The sequence below is a fragment of the Myotis yumanensis genome, unplaced genomic scaffold, assembly GCF_028538775.1.
Source record: "Myotis yumanensis isolate MYYU_CA2020_CCGP unplaced genomic scaffold, mMyoYum1.0.hap1 SCAF_5, whole genome shotgun sequence".
NCBI lineage: Eukaryota > Metazoa > Chordata > Mammalia > Chiroptera > Vespertilionidae > Myotis > Myotis yumanensis.
Genome location: NW_027223756.1, coordinates 4327534 through 4353887, shown reverse-complemented (window position 1 = coordinate 4353887; position 26354 = coordinate 4327534).

Here is a 26354-nt window from a genome sequence, read left to right as displayed (position 1 = left end):
GCCTGGCTGGGACCTTGACCTTGGCCAAGGAAAACCCTCCTGGGCCCCTGGCCTGTGGAACCGTGAGAGAGGAATGGGCACTGATTTCTGCCACTGACGTGCGGTCGCGTGTCAGGGCAGCAGGGCGATGACAGAGCAGGTCGCCCCTCCCTGAGCCCGTTGCTCCTCCACAGCGGTGGACCCAGGGCTCCAGGCTGTCGGCAGGCTCAGAGCACAGACAGCACTGCAGCGAGCACTGGACCCCACAGCCTGGGATAGCACTGGGTCCATGCTCCCCCCCAGCCCCCGTCACCCACCGGGACTCCCCCTCGGGCCCCGTCACCCACCGAAGCTCTGCGGAAGGAGGTGTCTGCTACCAAGTCTGGCCTGTGCTCCGGTCGTCACGCTCAGCACTCTCCTCCTCCGGGACCGAGCCTGCCCCGTGGCTGGCGCTCAGGACACCGCCCCATGAGACAGGCATGACTGTTTCTTGCAGACAAGCCCAGAGTCCCGGGAACCACGGTGCAGAGGCAGCTCCCTGCTGGTTCCCCTTCCCCGCTCAACCCTCACCCCCACCCCGTGCATCTCAAGGCCGGCCATTTGTGTCTCAGAAAGTTCGGAGTCAGTCTAGCCCTGGCTCCCAGTAACATGGGGCTCATCTTTACCGTATCTGCAGAGCATCCTTGCCAGGCGCGGTAATCAACTCCCTCCTGTGCTCTGGGAATCACCTGCCTGGGGAGCACCCAGCGTGAACCCCCAGAATGCAGAGCCCGTCACTCCCTGGCCTTGGCCCCCATAACAGAGCAGACAGGCCCTCCTGAGTCGGAGAGCCAAGCATCGTCAGGAGGGGGAGAGGGTCCCGGGAGGTCCCTGCAAAGTCCTCCGTCCGTTGCTTATGTCGTGAAGAAGCCCAGGCAGAACATTTCCTGCCGGTCCCGTCACAGCCTCCCGGCTTCTGGAGGGTGGGCTCCAGGGACAGTGGCTGGAGCCGTCCCAGCCATGAGCTCACACGGGAAGCCAGCGCCTTCTGTCAGGTCTGGTCTGGAGTGAGCTCGGCCGGCCGGCGGCGATGCCACACCTGTGCTCCATCAGCGAAAGCCTTCGCGACAGGCGGGGACAGCTCAGCGCCCCTGCAGGTCGGTGGCTGAGGTTTGCTCTGCACGTGGCCATGACCTTGAACAGCCTCCCTTCCTTCGGGGCACGCTCTCCTCAGCCCGGTCTCCGTAGATTCAGGACGGCTCCAGTTAGGCAGGCATGACTTGGGTAAACAAACTAGGCTGAGTGGTGGGAGCAGGGACTGTTAGAAATAGACGGAGAGCCAGCAAGCCCACTGCTGGGCCCACACCAGAGGTTTGGGAGCAGGGCCTCGGACAGATGTTGCATAGCCATGCTCACAGCAGCAGCTTTCCCAGGAACCGAAAGGTGGGCACACCCCAAAGGTCCATCGCCAGGTGAGTGGTGAACACCTGCCACAGCCACACAAGGCCCCAGTATCCAGCCACAGAAAGGAAGGAAACGCTGACGCATGCCACAGCGTGGACGAACCCCGGAGACATCGTGCCACGGGAAATAAGCCAGCCGAGAAAGACAAGCACTGGGCGACCTGCTTACAGGAGGTTCCTAGAGCGTCACCAGTCACTGTGCCAGGTGCTGGAGTCAGAGCACTGAGCCCACAGGTGCCCGCCGCATGGAGCTTAAAGAGCATGGCCGTGTCGCCCCCATTCCCACCCACCCAGCATGCTCCCCGGGGCCTCAGTGCCGGTGGGCCCTCCCTCACTGCACAAGGCTGACCCCCCGTAAAATTACCAGTGGACAGTGTTGGTCTGAAGCCCCCGCCATCCTGGTCCCGCCTTTCCTTCCCTGACTCTCGCCCCGTTCCCACGGCCCACTTTGCCTCCTCCACCCATCTTCCACTCTTACCAGGGGCTCAATATTCCACTCGGTCCATTCATTGGGATTTGAATCCAAGTTCAATGTCGTAACCTACAGCTGCCATCGACAAGATCCACCCTCCCTCACCGGGCAAACGGGTCACAACAAAGTAAGCTCAGAGAACCTGATCCTGACTCTCTTTATATATATATATATATTTTATTGATTTCAGAGAGGAAGAGAGAGGGAGAGAGAGAGAAACATCAACGATAAGAAGAATCATTAATTGGCTGCCTCCTACACGCCCCCTACTGGGGATCGAGCCCACAACCCAGGCATGTGCCCTTGACCAGAATCGAGCCTGGGACCCTTCAGTCCGCAGGCCAACACTCTATCCACTGAGCCAGAGCAGCTAGGGTCTGACCCTGACTCTTTGGCCTTTTTGTAGACTTAACCTTACATCTAACCCATGGCCAGGGAGCAGGGGGCAGAGGACTCTGAGGACAGGTCACCCAGATCCGAGTCCTCTCTGGCCTGTGAGCCTGAGCAAACTTCTAAACCCATGTGAGCATGCAAGTCGCCGTCTGTAATCTATGACTGCTAACACCCCCTTTGCAAAGCTGACATAAAGATCGAAACAAGCCCTAACCGGTTTGGCTCAGTGGACAGAGCATCAGCCGAAGCGTCCAGGGTTCGATTCTGGTCAAGGGCACGTACCTCGGTTGCAGGCTCCTCCCCAGCCCGGGCCCTGGTCGAGGCGTGTGCAGGAGGCAACCAATCGATGTGTTTCTCTCACATCTGTATTTCTCTCTGTCTTCCCCTCTCTCTTCCACTCTCTCTAAAAACCAATGAAAATATCCTCGGGTGAGGACTGAAATTTTAAAAACAATGGAAACAATGTGTACGGCGGCTGACACAGGGGTGCGGAATCACTGGGCACTGCAGTGGGATATTAAGGAGCAGTCACGGCACAGCCGCACGGAAGCCCCGGCGCTGGAACCGGGAGTCGCGGAGCGGCTCAGTAACCGACGGGCAGGCTCCACACAAGGCCCCCGCTGGGCCTGCTTTCATCTCAAAACGTCCTTGGCCAACAGCAAAAACAGAAATTCGTTTTTCATTATTGGGAGGAAAAGCATCCTCCACCAAACAAAAGTAACCCTTCATTAAGGCCATTTTGTTATTAGAGACCAATCGGATTAGGGAGCTAATTACAGCGTCCTGGGCTCGGCTGCACCATTGTTGCCGGGACGAGTCACGCCCGCTCCCCGGCTCTTCAAGAGCCAGCCTGGGATAGCACTCGGCTCCCCTGGGAATGTTTTAATTTCTCGGGAGTAATTACGCATAGTGACTAGCCTTGGCCAACTCCAACCAGACAACCCATTCGGGTTGTAGATAGAAACAGGCCGATACGCTGCTCCCCCAGACTCCTCCCCGCCCCCCAGGCTGCCTGCCCCCCACGGTCTGGGCTGTGCCCAACTCCCCCCATCGGGAGAAAGCAGGCAGCACATAGCGAGTGAATTTTGGACACTTAAGAAGGTCATTGCAGGCGAAAGCTATTCCTCGAGAATCTGAGATACAAAGTTTCCCACCATTCTTTTCCCCTTTTGGCCTTTCTTTCTTTCTTTTTTTCTTTTTTTTTTTTAAGACTTTATTAATTTGCAAGCCGGCTAATTGCAACTCCTCGGGGCGAAATAACTGTGCAGTTGGCACTGTAATCGCCGAGTGGCTGGGCTGAGCGAGCAGGTCCTGTGTTTTTCTCTGCCTATTACACACATTGTTTTAGGTAATTAACATCCACTTTGTAGTGGCAGCCCTGACGCCTCCCTGTCTGAACAGCGCCTTGGCTGGCGGCCCCTGCAACAGCCCTGGTGAACTCCTTGCACAATCGCATGATATTATTATGTAATTCTCCCGGCGAGAGCTCCGGGGAGCTGCACACGGCTACGTGTGGCCCCGGGATGCAGGCACATGCACGAGGTGGCTGCTGGAAGGAGCGTTTGCCTCCAGAGGGGCCAGGGCCGGGTGCGGGTGAGGGGAAGGGCTGGGTTTGAACTCTGGCCCTGCTGCCACCAGCGGAGAGAAGCAGCCTCGACCTCGTGGGCTTTGGGGAGCATTCACTGAATCCTCGACAGGACCTGGCCAAGGGTGGGTTCCCTGTCCACCAAAGACACGATCTCTCCTCCAGGGTTAAGGCAAGTGACCATATTCCAACAGAATCTATTGTTGATGGTGTTTTCTGTTGTATTCTGTGGTCTCCCTGCCTTTAGGCGCCAGCGGGAAGAAACATCTAGAACTCTGGGCTAGCGGCACACGGGACAGGTGTCACTACCGCAGCAGCAGCAGCAGCAGCGACGCATCCATGGCCACGCCAAATCCCCGGGGCAGCGGACCTGTGCCTCCCGCGGGTGAGGCATCGAACCCTTCCTTCATGAGCCACCAGGGTGCGCTCTCTCTCTCCCCCAACGTTGGGGGAAGTTGGAAACGGATGGACGACCTAGTCTAGTGATGGCGAAGCTTTTGAGCTCGGCGTGTCAGCATTTTGAAAAACCCTAACTTAACTCTGGTGACATGTCACATATAGAAATTTTTTGATATTTGCAACCATAGTAAAACAAAGACTTACATTTTTGATATTTATTTTACATATTTAAATGCCATTTAACAAAGAAAAATCAACCAAAAAAATAAGTTCGCGTGTCACCTCTGACACGCATGTCATAGGTTCGCCATCACTGCCCTAGTCCTAGAAGGACGCTGGATGACTTGAATCGTTTTGTCATAAAGTTCTATGGGGGGGGGGGGTTCATCCTTTAACCTCCCCTCGCCCCAAGCCTAGTCTTCCCAGGATGAACCTCATGGTGCAGGGCGGGGCTCGCTGCGCAAGGGCCGGGGGCTGGGCTCATGGCTCCGGTGGCAGGTAGATTACAGGGAGAAGGTGTGGGTAGGGGACGGCTGCCTCTCTGTCTCCTGGGGAAAGACTAAAGGGCCAGGGTGGAAACGCCACAGATCAAAGGCTCTGCAGGTCTGAACAGGGAAGAGGAGGGAGGCCAAGAGGAGAGGTTCCCAGGGGTGGGGGGAGGGGGTCCGGCTCTGAAATGGTCCCTATTGAAAGCGCCCCACGTCCGGGTGCAGTCACGCCGTTCTCACATTTCACCCCACAATCTGAATCCTGTGAGGGGCACATTAATATTAATATTGATATTAATAACTTCCAAAAAGACAGACTCGAAGCAGGTGGAGCAACTTAGACGGAGTCGCACGGCAGACAAGGGGCGGAGTCGGGACTCAAACCCCAGTCCCTCTGACTCCAGGCCCCGTGCTCTCTCTATGGACCTCACACGCCCACGTCACCCTTTCGGGGAAACCGAGAATGGGAAACCAATTTGGGGGAGAAGAAAGGAGAAGGAAAGGTGGATTCAGATGTCTGTCCTCAGCTGCTGACCCAGGCTGTCCCTGTCCTTCCCTTCCTGGGCTCTGTAAACCCACGTCAGGACCAAGCGGGCCCCACTTGTGCAGAGCCCAGGCAGGCTCAGGTGCACCCCAGTATGCCAGGTGCGCCCCAGTGCGCCAGGGCTCACGGATTGGCAGCCCGGGCCCAAACTGGCTGAAAGGTATATTTTGTTTGGCTCTTAAGAGTTGGATCACATAATAGATTTAAAAACTGAGATCCGTTGCCAACACATAAAATTGGGATTCTATCTGCTGCTGCTCATCTGATGGGTTAGGGCAGCGGTTCTCAACCTGTGGGTCGCGACCCCTTTGGCGGTCGAACGACCCTTTCACAGGGGTCGCCTAAGACCCTCCTGCATATCAGATATTTACATGACGATTCATAACAGTAGCAACATTACAGTTATGAAGTAGCAACGAAAATAATTTTATGGTTGGGTCCCAACATGAGGAACTGTATTTAAAGGGCCAGAAGGTTGAGAACCACTGGGCTAGGGCTTCCCGGCCCTACCCTCCTGCTGCGAGTGACTGGAAAGCTGGGGTTAAAACAATGATGCTGAGAAGCAGTGGACGCAAGGCCTCGTGGCTCCGGTGCAGAATGGAGGAAAACGCTGGACGGATGGGGCCGTGGAGGTGGGACCAGGAGGTGGGAGGCCGGGCAGAGCTGTCAGAGCCTCCCAGGCCGGAGACCAGGAGACCGAGGGGGAGGGGGAGGGGCTGCGAGATGGCCGGGACTTCAGGGGCCCGAGGCCAATGCAGAGAAGTGAGTCCGGCGTTTGGGGGCGTTTTCCCTGCAGGGGGGCCTGAGCAGAGCTTCCCGCAGGCCCAGTGATGATTTAAATGGATCCAGCACCCTCAAGTAGGGGGGCCTTGGAGGACACCAGGACCTTCGTGGGGACCCTGAAAGGAGTAGTGGCTGGGAAACAGACAAGCCTCAGGCGACACCAGCTGAGCAAGCCCAGTCCCTGGAGGGAAGCCGGCGACGTGCCTGGGACCACCATCCGGAAGCCACGATGGGCTCCGGAGGGAGACGGGAGACACCATCAGTGACACTCAAGTGTTTCATCTCTGCCCCCGGGCCCCGGCGCCTACAGCACCCAGACAGGTTATTCTGAGAGGAAACACACAAGGGAGGCTGGGGGCCAGAGGACCAGGAGCCACACTGAACAGCCCCTGGAACGCAGGCCCAGGAGGAAAGGGGATGGAGGCTGAGGTCTCGTCCAGCTTCCCCAGGGCGGGCCTTTCCTTGCAGCCACTGTGAGGTTTCTAGGCGCGTGTACTCATCCAGTCTCTCCTATGAGCCTCTGGCAGTGCTGCCACCACCGAACCCCTCAGGTGCTCAGCGAGGCCGGGAGGGTTAACTACCCTGTGACAGCCGGGCCGGAGAGGCCCAACATGAGGACTTCCCACCAGCGAGTGCCTCTCTTCCCAGCCAGCAGCTGGCAATCTTACACAGGCGGCCTGAAACCAGCCCTGGGAGCATTTACACCACAGCCATTGGCAGTGCTGCAAACAGGACATCATCCCCCCCTCCCCCATTGCCCGTTACTAGCACACCTCGGCGCACAGCCACTGTAGGTTAAGACCGTTTTGAAAGCAGACAGAGCCCAGTTGCCAGGTCACACACCCACGTGTGTATGTGTGTACAGACCTTCTTTACCTGCGACCAAGTCTTCCCCATGAGCCTCTGTTTGGCTGAATAATCAATGGGGCCGAGAGGAGGGAGGGATGAGCCATGAATTCTGTTTCATCCAGTAAACTCAGGCGACCAATCAGTTAGATCTTCAGCTATTTCTGATGCTTTGGGGTAAAAACACTCAGATATTCAGAGTTCCCCCCTTCCTTGGAGTAACAGCTTAAGTTCCAGGGAAATAGTCTCAGAGATAGTCAAGCACAGACATGGGACGGAAATGCTCTCATAAGTAGCACAGCTGGACAGGGAAGGGGCAGAATCAGTGGGAAGATCCATTGCCAACACATAAAATCAGGGTTCCATCTTCTGCTGCGCTACAGCAGGGGTGGGCAACCCCTGGCACGCGTGTCAAACATGGCACGCCAGTAACTTGCCGGTACGCGAAACCCTCTCTTATAATCTTCCATTTATAATTTTTTCTTAATATGGACATTTTTATTTTTCAGATAAATTCAGTGTAGGTGCATCTTAGATAAATAAATAATTTTACATAACAAGTTATCTTAAAGACCATAGACATGGATTGACTAGAGAGGGGAAGAGCAATTTCTATGCCTCTGCCTTAATTCTCCCTGCCTTCCTAGATCCGACCAGTGTTTTGGTTTCATCCACATACGCTTGTGAATCTTTGTTCTCAGTGATGAATTTTGTTAAGTCTTGTAATAGGAGTAGCCTGATGGATGAAAGTAGTAGCTCGTGCATATCTCTGAAGGTCACGAAATATAAACTTGATGTAAAATCTCTGTCATCAGTGATGCAGCAGCAAAAGTCCCACTGATAATATCAAATGGAATCATAAAGGTTTCTGTCGGACTATCAGTGTACATGTATACATTAAAAAAAATGTATTTTTCATCATCATATACTGTGTTTTTGACGCTCGAATGAATATTATTATTTCTTCAAGGTTCTTCACATACATACACCTTAAGAGATATCAAGTAGGCGTAACATGTTCTCAAAAAATTAGGGTTGGCACGCAGAAGAATTTTGAGTCAGAGATTTTGCTGGTTTTGGCACGCACTCACAAAAAGGTTGCCCACCCCTGGGCTAGGGTGTCCCGGCTCAACCCTCCTGCTGAGAGTGAAGCACTCAGCCGATACCACTGGGATCCCACAGACAGATGTGCCAAATGTGCCTGCATGGAGCTTTCCATGTTTTTTGATTCATTACCAGCATTTTGGTAATATCCTTCCGTAAAAGTCAGGCTTCCCAGCTTCTGTGGCACAGTGAGATGTGGCATCGACTGTCTGGGCCTGGGGCAAGGCTGTGCCTCGGAACAGTGCTGCCGGTGTCTGTTCCGTGGGCTGGGCCTGGACCGCTTCCTAATGATGAAGAAACATGGTTTGGGAACCCATTGGCTCCACACAGAAATCCAGGTGTGCAACTGGGTAGCTGTGTGACCTCAGGGAAGCTGCTTAACCTCTCTGAGCTCCAGTCTGCAGGTCTACAAAGGGAGGATTAGAAATACTTACCGCACAGGGTTGCTGTGGGGATTAAACAAGATCATGTCTTGAACGTTCCTGGCACAAAGTGAGTATTTAATAGCAGGTGCCAATTTATGCTTCGCTGATTCGAACAGTCCCTGAACCCTCCCGGATTCCCATTAGTTCCTGGAAAGATAAGTGGTAGCTGGTACTGCAGCGCCCACAGCCCAGTGAAGCCTTCTGTCCCCTATTTCACAGACACAAACGGACCAGCGGTCATTGTCTGAAAATCCAGGCTACAGACGTGGGCGAGTTCCACACATTGTCCACCTTCTGGGTATGTCACCAACCAGGAGGGAAGTAAGGGAAAACGAAAAGGAGGAAGTATATACACAAGAAGGTGTCAAGCAGAGTGCATGGCACACAGCAGGTCCTCTCACCATCTTTCCTTAAAGTCCTGGCCCTCAGTCGCCCACGTGCCTAGGCCTCACCTGGAAGGCTCGCAGGTGGCTGGGCTCCGTCCCTAAAGCTCTGGATTCAGACCGGGAGACAGGACAAAATTTTGGATTTCTAGAAAGTTCTAGAACAGTGGTCGCAAACTGCGGCTCTCGAGCCACATGCGGCTCTTTGTCCCCTTGAGTGTGGCTCTTCCACAAAATACTGACTTCTGCGCATGGGCCGAAAAGTTTCAATCGCACTGTACGTGCGCGCCTGCATGTGGTATTTTGTGGAAGAGCCACACTCAAGGGGCCAAAGAGCCGCATGTGGCTCGCAAGTCGCAGTTTGCCGACCACTGTTCTAGAAGGCTCCCAGCTGATGCGAAAGCTGTTAGGCAGGAGACCACAGTGGAAACCATTGCCTTAAAAGTTGGATAATTTTTAAGAGATGCTGTGAAGGTCCAGGGGGTCTTTCTTGTACAGCAGACCCAAGGGGGCAGCAGGTAAACTGTCAGCACACACCGCACAATATTCTGCGTGTCCACTGGCCACAGCTGCAGGGAAAGATGTGCTCGGGCGTGGTCTGGGTCGTTGCTACTGGAGCGGCTGCAGCTGGGGTCCCTCCCTGTGTTCTCTGACCCCTGCTGCCATCCTGGGTGGGGCTGGGTGCTCAGGCGATGCTGCTCCCTTCCAGCCTCTGCTAGGAGACCTGGCCAGCAAGTTCAGGAATGGGGGTCTGACCAGCGTTGGGGGCCGGATGCGGGACCCCGAGCCCTTGGAGTAAAAGCAGCTCCCACGAGTGGTCAGCCGGAGTCCAAGAATTTGAGCTGCCCCATCAACGAAGGGGGAGTCTGAGCCCAGGCGGTCCTGGGCCCAGAAATGTAGCCCAGCCCCTCCTCCTCTTCACTCAGGGGGCCTCCTCCCCAGACCCAGCATCCCCTGTCCCTAGCAGAGACCCCGGGGCCCAGGCTTCTTCGGGAAGCAGGGCCAGGGTTGTTTTTAACAAAGAAAGAGCTCAAAGAAACCTGGGTTCCCAGGTCCCCCAGAGAGCAGCTGCCTGGGTTGGGATTCACCACGTGGGTGTGGCTGCGGAGTTAAGGGCTCACGGAAGGGGAAGGTCTATGATCCCCTCACTGTGTGTGTGAGGCAGGCACAGACACCCCACGCTTCCTGCAGCTCCCTCCGCTCCACTCAGGTGGATGGTCCTGAATCCCCCTGTTGCCTCCCCGCAGCCCCGCCATCCTGGCCGGAGCCATCTGGACACCAGAGGGCGCTGCGGCACCAGCTCGTGGCCTAAGCTCCTTCCACCCAGAGCAGCCACCAGCTCTGAGCACGCCTCCTACCCCCACCCGACCCCTGCGCCCCCAGAGGCGGGGTAGACCCAGAACGTGGGGCCTGCGTGGTTTTGCACACTCCCAGCTGCCATGGAAGGCTCACCAGCTTTCCTGGAGGAAAGGTGATACAGAGATTCACTACTCTGCAAAGTTTACCCATGGCTTTCAGGCAAGGTCAACAATGGAAAAAATAAATGGGTCCCTCAAAAACAAGAAAATGAGGTGGGAAACCAGGGAAAACCCTGCCTGGTCCCTGCAGAGGCCGTGTGCAGGTGCCACAACCGCAGGCACTCGTGTACCGATCAGGAAATTTCCAAGGGCCAGGAACTGGCCCAGACAGGACGTGGCTGGGTTCCCGGCTGGGTACAGACCAAGCGGTCTGACCCCCGCTGAGGAGGCTGGAGATAGAGATTAGCACCAACTGGCACACACGTTACCATCAGCTAAGAGCTGAACGACACGATAGCCCACATCCTCCTCATGGACACCTCACAGGTAGACGGTTTGCCCGGTGAAGGTCTGCCTGGCTCAGGGCAGCCGAGTGGGGCAAGAGAGCGGCTGAGCGGTGGCGGGACAAGCTCAGGTCTGTGCGGGCACTGAGCCACGTGCTCGACCCGCGTGCACACAGCGCTTCAGGCCGTGGGTCACTCCTGTCCTGCCCATGCCAGCCCCCGGCGGTGCCCAACGGCAGGGCACCTTACACCAGGCTGGCTGCCACCCCCACAGACAGTGGGGACACAGACCAGCATAGGTGGTCAGCCTGGGAGTCGCCTGAGGGCTGCAGAGAGGGCAGGTGTGAATTACAAGCGGCTACATCTTTCTGTGCAGAAACCAAGAAACCAAGTGCAAGGAGTTTCCTGGGACGGGTGGATTCTATCGGGTCTGCCGCGGGCGATGAGAAACGACGGGGCCAGCGACGCGTCCGACTCTCAGTCTGCACATTATGAAACGAAGGCACTTCCGGCGGAAGTGAGACTAGAGGTAGGAGCCTCGAGTCTAATCCAGGCTTAGCAGTGACCACATCAACCACATTTATGAGATAATGAATGAAAAGGCTATTGAAACCAGGAAGCACCACACAAAGAAAGAGATGATTATATATGTGACCCGGATCAAAAGCACGCCTCTCTCCTCTCTCTCCCCCCTCTCCTCCTGCCTCCCCATGGACGAGCGGCATGGACACTGCAGACGAGCTTGACCTGAGTCAGCAATGAGTTCAAATCTCCCAGCTGCACAGCCTCGACCAAGTGGCCTCCCCTCTGGCCTCAGACCAGTCCCCCTGCTTCACGGAGCAATGACACAGGCTGGCCCACGTTCACCCTGTGCTCGAGCCAAGCTCTGGTCCCCTGCTCTGTGCATCTTGCCAACACCAGGAGCAACAGCCCCTTCATCCTCCAACTTGTCCCCGAGGGGGCGAGGCCCAGAGGCGTCAAGCACCTGGGCCCAGGACACAGCACTCCTGTTAGGGGATGGAACTCACACTCATCCCCACCTCCGTCTTTCAGACCCTGGGCTTAGAACTTAACCTCCGAGAGCTGGTCCTAGGAAGACTCGGTGATTAAATACGAGAGGGGATAAGGGGCTGCGGCATTTTCCGCTCCTGCCGGCCACTCCGAGACGGCCCGGCCCGCACTGCTGCCTCCTCAGTCCGCTCTCAGTCGGCCCACTCTTGCATCTAGGGGGAGCCTTCGTAAAATCTGGCTTGGATTTGCTGGGTGCAGACCTCTCCGCTCGGTACATCTGTTTTCAGGCATGTACTCCTAATAAATGCGCGGTGATTAGGAAACGAAAATGTGCCCGAGTTCCACCCTCTGGAAACCGACCCAGTCCACCGCCGCCACCGCCCACAGGGGACCCCGCGTCAAAGAGGGAACACGCAGACATCCAGGCACCGAGCCTCGGCCAAGCCTCCTCCCTTGTGATCCAGGCTCTTCGCTACTAACCGTTCCCCCTTTGACGGTCAGGCCCATGACACCAGCCACCTGGGGCTGTGGGGACAAAGGTGCCAGCCAATGGCCCGTGCACGCGCCCCGGGAAGGCTCCCCGAAGGTACCGGGGGCCCGGGACAGGCAAGTTAGACCTCCCCTGATGGCCACTTCCTCATGGGTGCACATTACTTACGTAATTTTGGTTGCTGTGTAAAAAGGAAGGTAGAGTTATGTTACAATTTCATAATGTGCATGCCTCATAAACCCGGAGAAACGTGCGCTGTCCTTGAATTACGGGGAAAGTTCACTTGTTACTATTTGCCAAGTGCTTACTCTCTGATAATAATCCTGTCCGTGGGTTGGGCCTGTGCTTTGCGCCAGGCACGGGGTGAGGATCGCAAGCTGGAAGGTGGGTGTTACCTGTGTCTGCCAGCAGCCCTGGGAAGAGGCTGAGGTGGGTCTGAGCTCAAGAATGGCTCCTGCACCGATTTCTTGTCTCAGAGCAGCACGCTGGTATTTTATTTTATTTATTTGTTGATGTATCTTTAGTGATTTCAGAGAGAAAGGGAGAAAGAGAGAGAGAGAGAAACATCAGTGATGTGAGAGAATCATTGATCGGCTGCCTCCTGCCCACCCCCCACTGGGGATCGAGCCCACAACCCGGGCATGTGCCCTGGCTGGGAATCGAACCCCAATCACCTGGTTCATAGGTCCAACCTCCACCACCGAGCCACGCCTGCCAGGCTGCAGGCTGATGTAGAGATGGGGCGATGGCCACACTTGACCTGTGATGGTGGTGGTGGCGCTGACGCCCGCATGCGCTGCGTCCTCCCAGCCTGGCCTGGAGGGGGGTGGGGGGGCGGTCTCGGTCTCCCTGGTCCAACCTCAGAAGCTGACATGTGGAGGCTCTGCGGTGCGCCCAGAAAATCCCCTGCGAGGCTGAGAACCCAGGCCCTTCGCCGCTGCTCTCCCTCCGCGCCGAGTGCACTGCCTGTGGGTGGTCAAATGCATCGACATCTGAGGGGGGAACAGAAGAGGCCAAGCAGGACCCTGCCTGCCCGGGACGGTGGCCTCGCCACAGAAGCGCCCGTCGGCTGAACCCCTGCAAAGGGCGACTGACTTCAGAGAGGCCGGTCACCTGATCGTGAACTGCTCGGCCTGCCCGGCAGGTAGAAGTCAAAACATAGTTAAAGTTTAGTGGACTTAATCTAGTTAATAATAAAAACAATAATGGCTCAATTAATAGCAATCCTGGGCACTTTTATGGATGCTTTCATCTGAGAATCAAAGTGGTTTGGGAGAGGAGGCATCGCCAGGCTGATCTCACAGATGCGGAAACGCGACATTAGAAGCGAGATGACTCGCCAAGGTCGGGCCTGAGTCAGCGCCCAGGTCTGGGGGAAGGCCTGGCTCCTGGCGCTCTCCCTGCCTCCGTCTCTGTGCCTGGCACTTAGGCAGATCTGTCATCTGAGAATCTCAAATTAATCTCCCAACAATTATCACCATTCAGCAGTGGCCAACAAGAAATCTCCACCCGCTTGCCAAGCCACGGAGGCCCATCCGGTGCCGCCTCCCCTGGGCGGGCAGGGAGGGTTCAGCACCCACGGCTCCGAGCGGGGCCGGGGTCCCGGGTCTTTGCACTAGGGGGGCTGGGACCCCACAACCAAGAGACCAGAAGTGAGCAAGGCAGGCCCAGGATCTGAAGTCACTTCCTGGGTAATGATTCTGATGGTCACCTTGGTGATGCACGCAGAGGGGGAAACATAGATTTCTGGATCTGATACACCTGGATCGGAATCTTGACTCTGTCCCTTTTAAGCTGTGTGCCCTTGGGTAGATTGCTTGGCCTCTCTGAGCCTCAACGTCTTCATGTGTAAAATCAGTATGGCTGTATCCCAGGGGCCCCAGCCGCTGCACATGCTCTTTGTTTCTGTAATGAAAACACTGTAAATTAGCATTTTGCATGGACAGTCCTTAACAGATTGCTCACTGCTGTGTACAAGATGCCACCTGGACCTGTCGTGCAGAGCGGGAAGCAGGCTGGGAGCCACGTTGGGACTTGTCCAGGTGCACAGAGCCAGGAAGCGGCTAACAGGGATGTGCGCTCTCTCCAGCCTGTCTGACCCCCACTCGTGTTCCTTAATCGGGAACTTGAAGTCTTTCCATCAAGTGCGTTTTTCACCAATTGGAGGGTGAGGAGCATATGCTGCCACATCCATCAGGGAACGTGACGGGGAAATGGCTACCCTCACCTGGGCCCCTGACGATCCATGTGGGCAAGGTGAGGTGCGGTGCCAGGCCAGCTGCTGCCCGGTTCCTGGGACCTGGACTGCGGGCGCCGTTACACAGACAGGGCCCCTTCAGTAAAGGACATGGCGGTCAGGGTGGGCAGGGCCCTGCAGAACATCCCCCCTCCCTCTCTCAGTGGATCTCCGCTCGGCTCCCATGACCGAGTCAGATGGAAAGGCAGAGGCAGAGCCCGTTCTCCAGGCCAGCATCCTGGGCAGAGCAGAGGAGCGGAGAGCGTGTGGGTGGCCAACGGGAGGACCAGTCTTCCTTCAATGATGAGCAATCTCAGCGGTGAGCCGGCCTCCCCCAGAGCCAAGACGGGGGTGGGGGAGAATGGGGGTAAAGTCCTGGCCGCTGCCCTAACCTTTGCTGAGTCCTTGAAAGATTTCTTATCATGTCGGTAGGCAGGAGAGCATCCCTCGGAACTGGCTAGAGAGAGACATCAGCCCATTTTACAGATGAAAAAGTCAAGGTCCAAGGAGGAAAAGCACAAACTCTACGAGGAACATCCTCAGATAGAGAAGATGGTGCATTAGTTGCTCAATCTGGCCTCTGGCTGGCGTCTCCATTCATTCATTCATTCATTCAGTAATGATCTAATTGTTTATAGAGCAGCTACCACATCCCAGCTGGTCTATTGGATGGAAAGCAGGGGCCATGATATCTTCCCCCTTCCACGCTCCCATTATAAATATTGACAACCCCTGACATTCATTCAGCGCTTGCTGTCTGCCTGGGACTGCACAGAGCCCGCCTCCTGCCTGCATTATCTCATTTAATCCCACAATAACTCTCACGGGAGGTATAATTGTTCTTGTCTCCACTTTACAAACAGAAAATTGGGGCTTAGGGTGATTAGATGACGTGTCCACAGGCACCCAGCGGGCAAGGGTGGCACTGAGCTCACACGGGCCTTTCTGAGTCCAGAAGCTGCGGGCACACAGCGGCCAGCGGGGCAGGTACCGCCCCGAGACCTGCTCTATTTTATTTTTCATGAAGCCAACATGCAACACCTGAGAGATGTGAGTTTTAAAAATCCTGACTTCCTTGCCTTTCCTTTGAAGGGGCGAGGAGATCGGGCCACACGAGGCCTGCCTTTCTTCCATCACAGCTGTCCCCTGTGCTCACGGACACCCTGCCTGTGGCCAGCAGGGGGGGGGGGGGGGGGGTGGTCCTTCCTGGTCTGCCTCTTTCTTCCACAGCAAAAGGCAGCATCAGGATTGGGGATGCGTGACCCCAGGATGGGGGCCGGAGCTTCCGCCCAGGAGAGGTCACTTGTCCCTGCCGCTTGGCCAAGCCCGTGGGAAACCCACAGACACAGCAGGGTCGGGTGGTAAACAGCCAAGAACGAACCTTCCCACAGCGCCAGGAAAACGCCCCCCCTCCCCCAGCCCCGTCTCTCAGAGCAGCCCGTGGCAACCCCACAGCAGGCAGATAAAACACTTTCGACAAGATCACCTTTTATCTTCCCTCCGTGGGCCAAGGGAATAAAACACGGCTGCCAAACACAAATTAATGTGTAATTATTTTCCGCGCCTGAATCATTTTCTTTCATGTGTCGGAGCATGCTGAGCAAATAGCACCACACCTCGGACTTCGTTGTGGTAACCAGGCTCCGAGCCACAAGAAAGTCTTTCTCTAATGCCTTCTTCAGCGCCGACTTTCGACTTGAAGCAACTGGTCCCCCCACCCCCTCCTTCTTTTAAGGAAAAGAGACACAGATTGGGGGAGGTCTCCAGATTGCTGCCACCACTATCATGGCTGCTTGGCTGGGCGCAGGGGGAGGGGGGGGGAAGGTAGCCACCCCCCAAATATAAACACCACCCCTTTGACAGGTGACTTAATGGGCTAATGACTGTTCTTTACTCTTGTTCACCTGGGGACTAATTATTTGCTTAGTAAGTGTGAGACCCCTACCTGTGTATTGATGCTATACTGGGATCCATGGCGTATCGTTCCTCTGCTCAAGCTGGTGTTGAAGTTTGAGTCATAGGATGCTTGGCAGGGAAGGAAGGAGGGAGGGGTCACAGGCCTCCTTCGGAGGCCCAGCGGTGGCGCCTTCTGAGCCTCGAAGCCTGTGCTGTGAGCTTTTTTGAGCCTTTCTTTCTTCCTTCTGCCTCAGAGACACCAGCGACCTCCCAGCCACGCAATGATGGTTTGCAGCTCCTCACCTGCCTCTTGTCATGGGGGGGTCGGGGGGGCAGCGTCCACAGACACCTGTGGGGACCCGAAGTCTTGCCATGGACCTGTCACCTCTGGTCCCTCAGCCGCGGGCAGGACAGTGCCACTGAACAGGGGTCCCACCAGTTCTTCCTGAGCCTTCTCCAGGGGCTGAGGGAAGACAGTGAGGTGATAACTTTGCTTTTCTTTAACTTACATGTGAATTTGGGTTCTGCTTTGAACGTGAGACACTAAAAGCCTTGACAGTTGTGTATCTTTCCGTTCTAGTGTTCTTCAATATGGTGTGCCCAGCCCACGATAAGTAGAATGAACACAGCTGCACACAGTAGGTGCTCCGCAGTGTGTGATAAGCGGAGGAGTAAAATTTGCATAAATAAATATCTTTAAAAAGTTTTTCCTGAGGAGGAGTGGCTGGAGGTAAGGATAACTCTTTATGCATCCAGTCACGCAGGCATGCACGCATACAATTATTCAAGGTGTTGAATGCCCACTTCAGAAACTGGAGACACAAACAAGAAAAAGGCTTAAACCCTGCTCTCGAGACAAGTCCAGAAGAGGTGAGCACAGCGGGAAGTGCCAGGGGTTAGGGCTGCTAGAGAGAGAATGACAGTGGCTCGGCTCGAGTGGCACGGAGGAGTGCCTGCCCTGGGGTCCGCTGGCGAGTGTCCGTGACCAGTTCCCTGCGGGCAGTTCTGACGCGGTATCTTCAGTGACGTTAACGATTAAAAGTAAAAACAAGGGTGACGGTGGACCCCCCCACCTTGCTTATCACTGATGTGAGTGACTCCTTTGCTAAATTGGATACTAGTTTTCAAATACTGGAAGGATATTTCTTCAGTATCGGGGGACCATTCGTAAAGGAATGGCTACAGACGGGACACACTTGCAACTTTATGCTGTGTTGTTGATTTTTCATCCATCACTTTCTTAAGTCCGGACAATCAGCACGACAACAAACTAAGCCCTGATTGGCGCTGTTCGCCAATTTCCATGGTGTACATACGCCAACATGGTCCATTTCAAAGTTCCCAAGGTGACCTCACTGAGCAATACGCAGCAGCACACCATTATATAGGATTTCCACCCAACAGATGCAAGCGGCGTAAATAATGGTAACAGCACAGATAGTAGTAAAATGTAATAAACTAATTAGGAAGGGATGAGTTTTGAGTATTTACGACCTTTGTTTTTCATCTAATTTATTTAATTATGTGTTTATAATTTAATCTTTAATAATTGCAGTGTTTAACAACCAGCTTGCAAAATTCCTGACAATTGAATAATTGACTCCCAGGCCGGTAAGGGCAGGCCCCAGCACATTTCTGTGCTGAACCCAACATGAGAGGTCAAGGAGGGCTTCTCAGAAGAGGAGGCTCCTGAGCCCAGGAGAAGCACCTGGTGTAGAAAAGACACTGGGCTCCAAAGTCCAACTTTTATGGTTTCCAGTCCCAGGTCTGCCTCTTCCTGGCTCCGTGTGTGACCTTTTGCTAATTTCTTCTTTATTCTGTACCTCAGTGTCCTGTTTCTTAACATGGGTATGACAATGCCTACCTCACAGGGTTGTTTCGTAGGTGAGGTGTCTGGCCTCTAGGAGATGATCTCACATGCTAACTCTTATTGAAAGACAGGTGGGGCTCGGCCAGTGTGGCTCAGTGGTTGAGCATTGACCTGTGAACCAGGAGGTCACGGTTCGATTCCCCATCAGGGCACATGCCCAGGTTTCGGGCTCAGTGCAGGAGGCAGCCAGTCAATGATTCTCTCTCATTGATGTTTCTATCTCTCTCTTCCTCTCTGAAATCAATAAAAATATTCTTTTTTTTTTTTTAAAGAAAGAAGCCAGGGAGAGATGGGGCAGCCTGAGGAACATTCTAGATAGAGAGCTAAGGAGCGAAGGCAGAGTGGGGAGCTGGGGGCTTGCAGGAAGGACCCATTGCTCCGCAGACTCTGCATCTGTGAGGACGCAAATGTGGCTGCTGAGGAGGAGGGGGGGCCACCTGACCCTGCCCATTGCCCCTCCACCCGCCCCGCCCCCACGCAGGTCTGCAGATGCTTCCCCACCTTTAAGGTGGAGCTCACTCGCCCGTCACACAGGGTGACTGTGACCAGGAAAGGAACCGCAGTGTGTAAGTGCTCGGCGCAGACACTAAGAATTAGTTCTTTATCACTGTTGTCAGTATTGCCAGGCCCTGCCCGGTCAGCCGTGAAGGTCTGCTCACTGCGGGGCTGCTTCAGGCAACCATGCGATGCTCTGCCCCATCCCACCTCCCACCCCCACCCCTGGCCTGGTGCACAGGTAGGATGGTCCCCATAAAGAGCCAAGCCGCCAGAGCCCAGGCTCAGGCTGCAGGGCCTTTCCGGGTGGAGACCTGGGGGCCCAAAGGGCCAGCACCTGGGGGGTCTGTGAGTCCCTTCGAAAGACTAAGCCACCACGTGTCCCCTCGGCCCACACGAGCTGCTGTCAGGGCCCAGCGTGGGCACTGGGGTGTGAATGCTGCCACCTTGCTCCACCGGTGGCCCCGAGACCTGGTGGCCACACCTTCCTTCCCCCCACCCCCCCTTGCTGCATAGACATGGGGCTCATCTCCAAAGGTGGACACAAACCAAAGGCAACGGAGATTCCGGGCGATTCTCTGGATAATTCCGGATCCTGACTCCTGGTGCCGAGGAAACAGACATGCGCCCGTGTGCTCCGCGGGAAATAACCAGCCGCCTGTTTAAGGAAGCTCTTCGGGCTCCGCCGGTTCCCTGGCCTGACCAGACCCAGCCAAGAACCTGCCGTTGCTTTTTTAATTAAATGCCTACTGTGCGCCAGGGCCTTTCACAGGTTCGTCCCAGACGACCACCCACAGCGGGAGAGATTCCTGGAGATAAGCCTGGTCCAGGGAGACACTGCGGTTGTTGTCTGATGGAGCCGAGGATGATTCGGAGGGGCTGGTTATTAGCCGCTTCAGAGATAAGGAAAGCGAGAGGCAGAGGGGTGACTCATGGTAACCCTGGTTACTGCGGAGCGTCTGCACTGGGAGGGAGTTTGCACGCATTCCCCATTCCACGCTGCTGAGTCGGGAGGCAGCGCCCCAGTATCACCTCATCCTCAGGTGAAGACTGACGCTCAGACGCGTCTTAGTGAGAAGTGATGGGACGAGGCTCCCAGCCCTGGTCCCCGGCCAGACTCCCAGCTCCTGGCTCCCAGCTGGCGAGGGGCCCGGGAGGTGCGGGCGGGTTTGCAAGCCGCTGGTGTGTCTCCGAGGGGGTGGGGAGGCTGTGTCCCTGCCGTGCCCCCACCACTGCCATCTTCTCTTGCCTCCTGTGGAGACCCTCCCCCCCCCGGGGGTGGAAGAACGCGGCCTGGGCCAACGTGAGCGCTGTGTGGGGTCAGGTTCACCCCTGCTTCCGAGTCCACTGGAGCCAGTTCTCATTCATTCCCAGATTTTAGTGCAGACAATTAGAGGAAACAAACCCACCCTGTGCCTTCACTGCCCCCCAGGAGACGCGGGGGGTGGGGGCAGAGGGCTTGTGCCCAGGCAGGGCTGGGAGGGGGGGCTGTGGGGCCCTGGCACCGAGGGCTTGCTCTGCCTCTGGGTGACCGGCCAGGCTGGGAGCCACCCAGCCTCGAGGAGCCGCCAGCTTGGCTGTTTCTCCTGCAGCTGCTGGTCCACCTGGGCCCAGGCTTCCTAACGCATCTCCTCTCAGCTTCTGGTCTTTTCTTTTTAAGATAAGCTCTGTGGCGAAAGGGCTGTGATCTATAAAAGCTCCGGGAACTGTCAACTAGGAAGTAAGAACCCCCACCCCCAGATTTATGGCTTAAAACCAGCAGAGACCAGCTCCATCTAACATGGCGACTAATTTCACCTAAAGGCAGCCCCCCTCCTGAACGCTCCTGGTACTGCATCAGCATGCCAAGCCACACCCGGGGACAGGATGGGAAAGGGGAGCCCGCGTGAGGGCACAAAGCGGCTCAGGAGCCCCCGACGATGCCCGCCCTTTCCCGGGAAGATCCTGAGCATTCCTCTCTCCCCAGATCAAATGCACCTCCATAAAGGAAGCAAATCCCGCTAAAGGGGGGCTGCTCTGTCTGTGGGGTAGCCACCCACTGCTTCACCAACAGACTCACTTCCACTTTGAACTCTGTGCCGGCTCACATCTGAATTCTTTCCTGCGTGAGGCCAAGAGCCCGCAATGGGTGGCCGGTCCGAGAGTTCCCGGACCTGCATCATCCCCACCCTGTTCACGCCCACTGACGGGAGCTTCTCCAGCCCCAGCCCCGAGGAACCAAGCAGGGAAGATGAGAGGCGACAGGGCTAGAGGCACATGGGAGACCCCGGGACCAAATCTATGCTCCGTGGTCAATGCTACTGGGAGAAAGGGTCCCCGTTCTTCCCTGCTGGCCTCAGTGGAACCTGTTTTCATAAGGAAGATGTGGGCTCCTCATCCTGAGGAGGGAGAGGGGTGCTGAACGTGGAGTCACGCGGGATCCCGGCTCCCCTATCTGTGGCTGTGTGACCTGAGGCAAGTGTCTTTGCCTCACTGAGCCCCAGCAGCCTCCTCTGTGAGACAGGAGAATACAGACCAGAGCTTCTCAGGGCTCTGCGGGGGAAGCTGCTATCATGCCCATTTCACAGATGAGAAAACCGAGGCACAGAGAGGTTTCAGAGCTTGGCCTAAGTCATAGAAGTAGAAACCATAGTCAGGATTCACACCCAGGCCCTCTGCCCCCAGGTACTCACATCCTTCCCATCCCCCCCTCCCCCCCCCCCCCCGCTTCTCATGGTTGAATGTGGATGTGATGACTTTTGCGTAGTGTCCCTCTGCCTCTGAGAATCTTAGAGGTAGGAGGTCTGAGAGACAGCTGGCCCTTCCACGTGACAAAACAGAGAGGAGCATCACTCCCCTGCCCCATCCCCCGCCCCGTTATATCCGCAACACTTTTCCATTGTAAAACATTTTCAAAGTAGAGTTAAGCCAAAATAAGAAATTACAACCCGTGAGTAATCCCACCCACTCCAAGGTAACAACTCTTAACTCCTGTGAGCTTTCTTCCAGACATCTTTGTATGTATATAAATATATGCTTTTAAATATCCAACGAAAAATATACTGAGTGATACATAAGCTTTTGTTTTGATTTCGGGTCCTGAGGTGGAACCAGCTTTGTGAATTTATGTGAGTACAGATGTACATTGTGAAAACCATGTCGCTGATGCAGGAAATGATAAAGAACAAAGTAACAGACCCCCAGCCCCAGCAGCCTGCGCGATCCCGGTTCCCTTGGTAACGCGTGCTTTCCTCAGCCTCCCTCCAAGCCGGACCATGTATATACACTACACTTTATTTTTTGTACATGTGGGACTATATTTGCAGGGTTTTTTTGCATAGTTATTTTTTCTGTAATATTATATGGTGGGCATTTTCCCATGTCAATAAATACAGCCTACGGTATGGTTTTCCACAACCACACGTTATTTCATGTTCTGCACATGCCATAAGCCGTTGTTTAAGCGTTCTCCCATTCTTGGTCACTTAGATTGCTTCTAACGTTTTCTTTTTACAAACAGTGCCGCGGCGAAGAGCCATATGGCCAAGCGCTGAGCGTGCTTGGTCTTTGCCTGAAAATGAATTCTAAGGGTCAGCGCCGGCGCGTGGAAAGGCGTGTTCGAGTTAGAGAGGCCTGGGCTTGAGTGGGAACCCTGTCCCTGGACATCGAAGCGGAGACTTTCAGGAGGGGCGGCTGTGCGTTGGGATCCGCAGGCCAGCGCCTCCTGCACAGGGTGGAGGCCGACAGGGGCACTTGAATCGTTCGCGCTCATTTCGCCTCTAACGAGGGAATGCGGTTTCCCAGCTGGACCTGGTCTCCTCCTGGTTCTGATGTTCCCGTCCTGCATGTTCACCCTCGCAGCTCGGGGGCCAAGGCTTCAAGCTCTCGCCCCCACGTGCATCGACCCCCATCACCACATCGCTCTGAGATCCTGGCTCCCGGAAACTGAGTCCCACCCTCATGTCACCCTGGCCAGTTTCCCTGGCAAAGCATTGCAAACCCAGCATTTCCTCCATCCCTGCAGAATTTTCCAGGGGATGCTTACAAGGAATAATGTTCAACCCTTCCCCTCCCCCTCCCCCCCCCCCCCACCACCGCCATTCGTCATCTCCACACCCGAGTCCGCCATCGGCACAGTTCTGCTCCCACGGCGAGGCGTCTGTCTCTGCCGGGTCCCACGCACAGCACCCAGTACGCTGCCTCCAATCTCTCCCACTTAGGTTCCCCCAGGAACTCCAATTTGTTCTCGAACATTCCCCTAGATTCCCAACCCAAACACGATGCCAAGGCATTTCCTGCAGCGCTCTCCAAGAGAAAGATTTTGTTGAATAAACTTTTCTACATTTGCCTTGCACATCTCCATTTTATTTCTAACAAATCTATGGGATGGTCTCAAATTTTTTAATAGTTTGCTCAATTGTGCCCATCAGCCTAAGGAGTGTCCCTAGAAATTCCAACACTAATTTGGTATTCAAACTGCCTCTCCCAACCACAGTGAGCACAGCGGTCAGTGTGCTTTGATTCGGGTCCTGAAATCTTACTTAGTGCACATCATACAAATAAGAGGAAATAAAGCAAGATTTGAGGAACTTCAGCTCTTTTCTCAACTCTCCACTTTGTATTGTGATTACTTCTTTGCCTTTGTATCTTCACATTCCTCTTCCATTAGGTTGTACATTTTTTAAAAATACTTTTTAATGGTTTCAGAGAGAAAGGAAGAGAGAGAGAGAGAGAAAGGGAGAAAGAGAGAGAGAAACCTCAATGAGAGAGAGACATGGATCAGCTGCCTCCTGCACTCTCTCTCCTGGGGCTCAAGCCCACTACCCGGGCATGTGCCCTGGGACGAGGCTCAATCCATTGAGCCACCCCAGCTGGGTGGGCTGTAAGTTTTTTTATAGCAAAGGCAAAATGACTCGATTTTGGACCCCTCATCCCCACGCCCCGGCCCCCAGCGTGGTGCCTGCAATAAGAACGCCTCCGCGTTTCATCGACTGCGGCCTCACGTCTCAGCCAGGTCCCCTGAACATCAGCACTGCGTTCACGCTCACGAAGTGACGCAGACTGCGCCAGCAGGAGCTGGACAGATGTGGCTTTTCCATCTCAGAAAGCTGTGCCTTTCTGGTGCACGCATAGAATACACGACAACGGGGCCCGGGGAAGGCCGTGGGCTGCTACTCCACGCAAGGCGCTCCTCCCAGATGGTCTGCACGGGGACCAGCTCCCACCCCTCAGCCCCCGGGTCTCCTGCCGGAGCCAGGCTGTTTCCCAGCTACGAGCCCAAGGCGGCCGAGAAGGCAACAATCTCGAGCTTAATCGGAGCCCCTATCCCGGGCCTACGGGGGCCCTACTCTCCCAACCCTTCCTCCAAAATTCTTCCATTTTACATAGTATTTCATCTCCTTTTTTACCCTTAAAATATTCATTTCGCAGGGAAAGGGCTTTATAAAGCCTTATATAAAACGCTACATGAGATGAGGCCTAGCCCATGCTGGGGAAATAACTCCTTGACCATCAGAAATGATAAACTCTCCTTCCGCTGCAGAAGCTCTGTGGCCCCTGCAGCTACGGCCTGGCAGCCCTGTGCATGGTTATTCTTCTGGTCCTTACGACGACTCCATGAGGTAGGACCTGCAAACTGAGGCTCAGGGAGAGAAAGTGACCTGAAGCCTTGGGACCAACTTCTAGTCCTGGACAGGCCAGGACACGCGTGTTAATACCAACTCGTTATCACTCTCCCAACCGGAATTGTCATCTCTTCCGGGGATATGACCACGAACAGCATTGAAGTCACTGTCAAGTTCATAAATTGCGTTGGAGTCCATCACCCCCTTGCTCAGAAGTCATGTTTCCCAGTTTTTACTAAAGAAAACCCAACACAATTCTTTGGCTTGATATCGAACGACCTCTAAAACCGGCTCCTATCTCTCATTCAAACATTCCCCCCCCCACCCCCCCACACCGAGGATTCCTTTAAACAAAATCTTTATTCTAGTCAAACTGACATGTTAAGGATTTCCCAAGGCTATCTTGCCTTCCACCCCAGGGCCTTTGCACGTGCCGTTCCCTCCTCTCTCACTCCCTGCCTCCACTCCTCCTCTCCTTCTGGCCTCTTCACCTGAGAAACAAACCCATAAGGAGATTCTAAATTCAGAGGGTGTGCTACTGGGGCTAGGGCTGGAGGGCGTATGGCTGTCCCAGTGACGGGTGATAAATAAACATAAAAACAATGGTCCTGCCTTCTTACTCCTGTTCTGTGCCCATCACAGTCTGATCATGGACATCCAATCACATCGTACACATCTCCTCTACTAGCATCTTTTCTGAGTATAATTTTGTCAGTAAGTATCACCTGGAAACATGATAAAAGAGGCATTTTGGAGACGATGCTTGGGAAGGATGTGTGCTACACACACACACACACCCGTGTCCCAGCTGTGTTTCCGCTTGGACACGGTCAGGTCCTGAGCAGGGGTCTCCCTCTTCCCAACAAGCCAGCCCTGCCCCCTTCCCTGCGTCCTCACGACCCAGGTCTCCCCTTTCCCACCACTCACCACGCCCAACTGCATCAAACTTCGGTGTCCCACCTTTTCAACTAGACCGGGACTTTCAAAGGGCGGGCACTGTCCCCTTGTCCCCTTCCTCTCCACGGCTCCCCCTCCCCCCGCAGCCTAGGCTGGCAGCAGTGGGCATCGAGAGGTATCTTAGCCACAGGCCCGTGGCACCAGCTCTGGGGCTCCAGCTCCCGCCTCTCCTTTCCCTGAGGACAGTGGCTTTGCAGTTTCATCTGGGTCAAAGGCCCCGGCTCAGGGCTCTGGGAAGGGTGTGCCGGCCTGGCCAGGACAGATGACATACATGCACATGGCGTGTGTGGTGTACACACAGGCTCCCCGGTGAAACCCAATCGCCCGGCTGCCACCGCCTCGCGTTTCGCATCACACCCGCGAGCAGAGGCGTCTTGATCTGCCGGAGGCCTTGTTTGCCTGGGCTGCGCCCTCTCCGGGGTGGGCCCGCGGCGGGACAGCCGAAAGGAGCGCTTTTCACCCAAATAGACTGTCGGAGTACTGATGACTTCAGACGCCAGGAGGCTTTGATCAGGGTTTCGGCACCAGGCCCCGCACAACCACCGACACCTCCCCCCGACTGCTTTTCATTATGCCGCGAGCTGCGCGGGCTGTTCGGGTTTTTTACAGAAATCGTTTAGCCGGTCATGGCTCGCACGAGAAGGGATGGCTCGTTTCGCTCGGCTTCTTGTCCGGGTCTCTCCGTGGGGCCGCAGGTCTGCGGCCGGGGGTGGCTGTGATCGATTCCGTGTTCTCCGGGTGCTACCGCAGCAGACCGTGCTGTCCCCACCTGTTTCAAATCTATTAGGAAACTTGTCCGGGGTTTTGACTGTCGGAGTTGGATTGGGTGCGAGGGCCGGAGTTGACGCGGTAGGAGCCGAACAAGACCAACCCGGCTCCTAACGGCCCGTCGCTAACAAGCTGGGATTTGTTAGGAGATGTTTTCAGATGACAAATGCTGGAAATTGTAATGGCCCTTAATAAAGTGTAGCGGGCGATCCATCACGCCCGGGGCCCGCTGCCCTGCGCGGCGAACCGCGCGACTCCCACATGGGACTCTTCTCCCTCTGCTCACAGTAAATAACGATGATGGAATCCTGGGAGCCTCTGGAATGAGCTAACGAGCTGGCTCCGGGTCCCCCCTCGAAGGACGGGCGTCCGGGAACTTCTGGA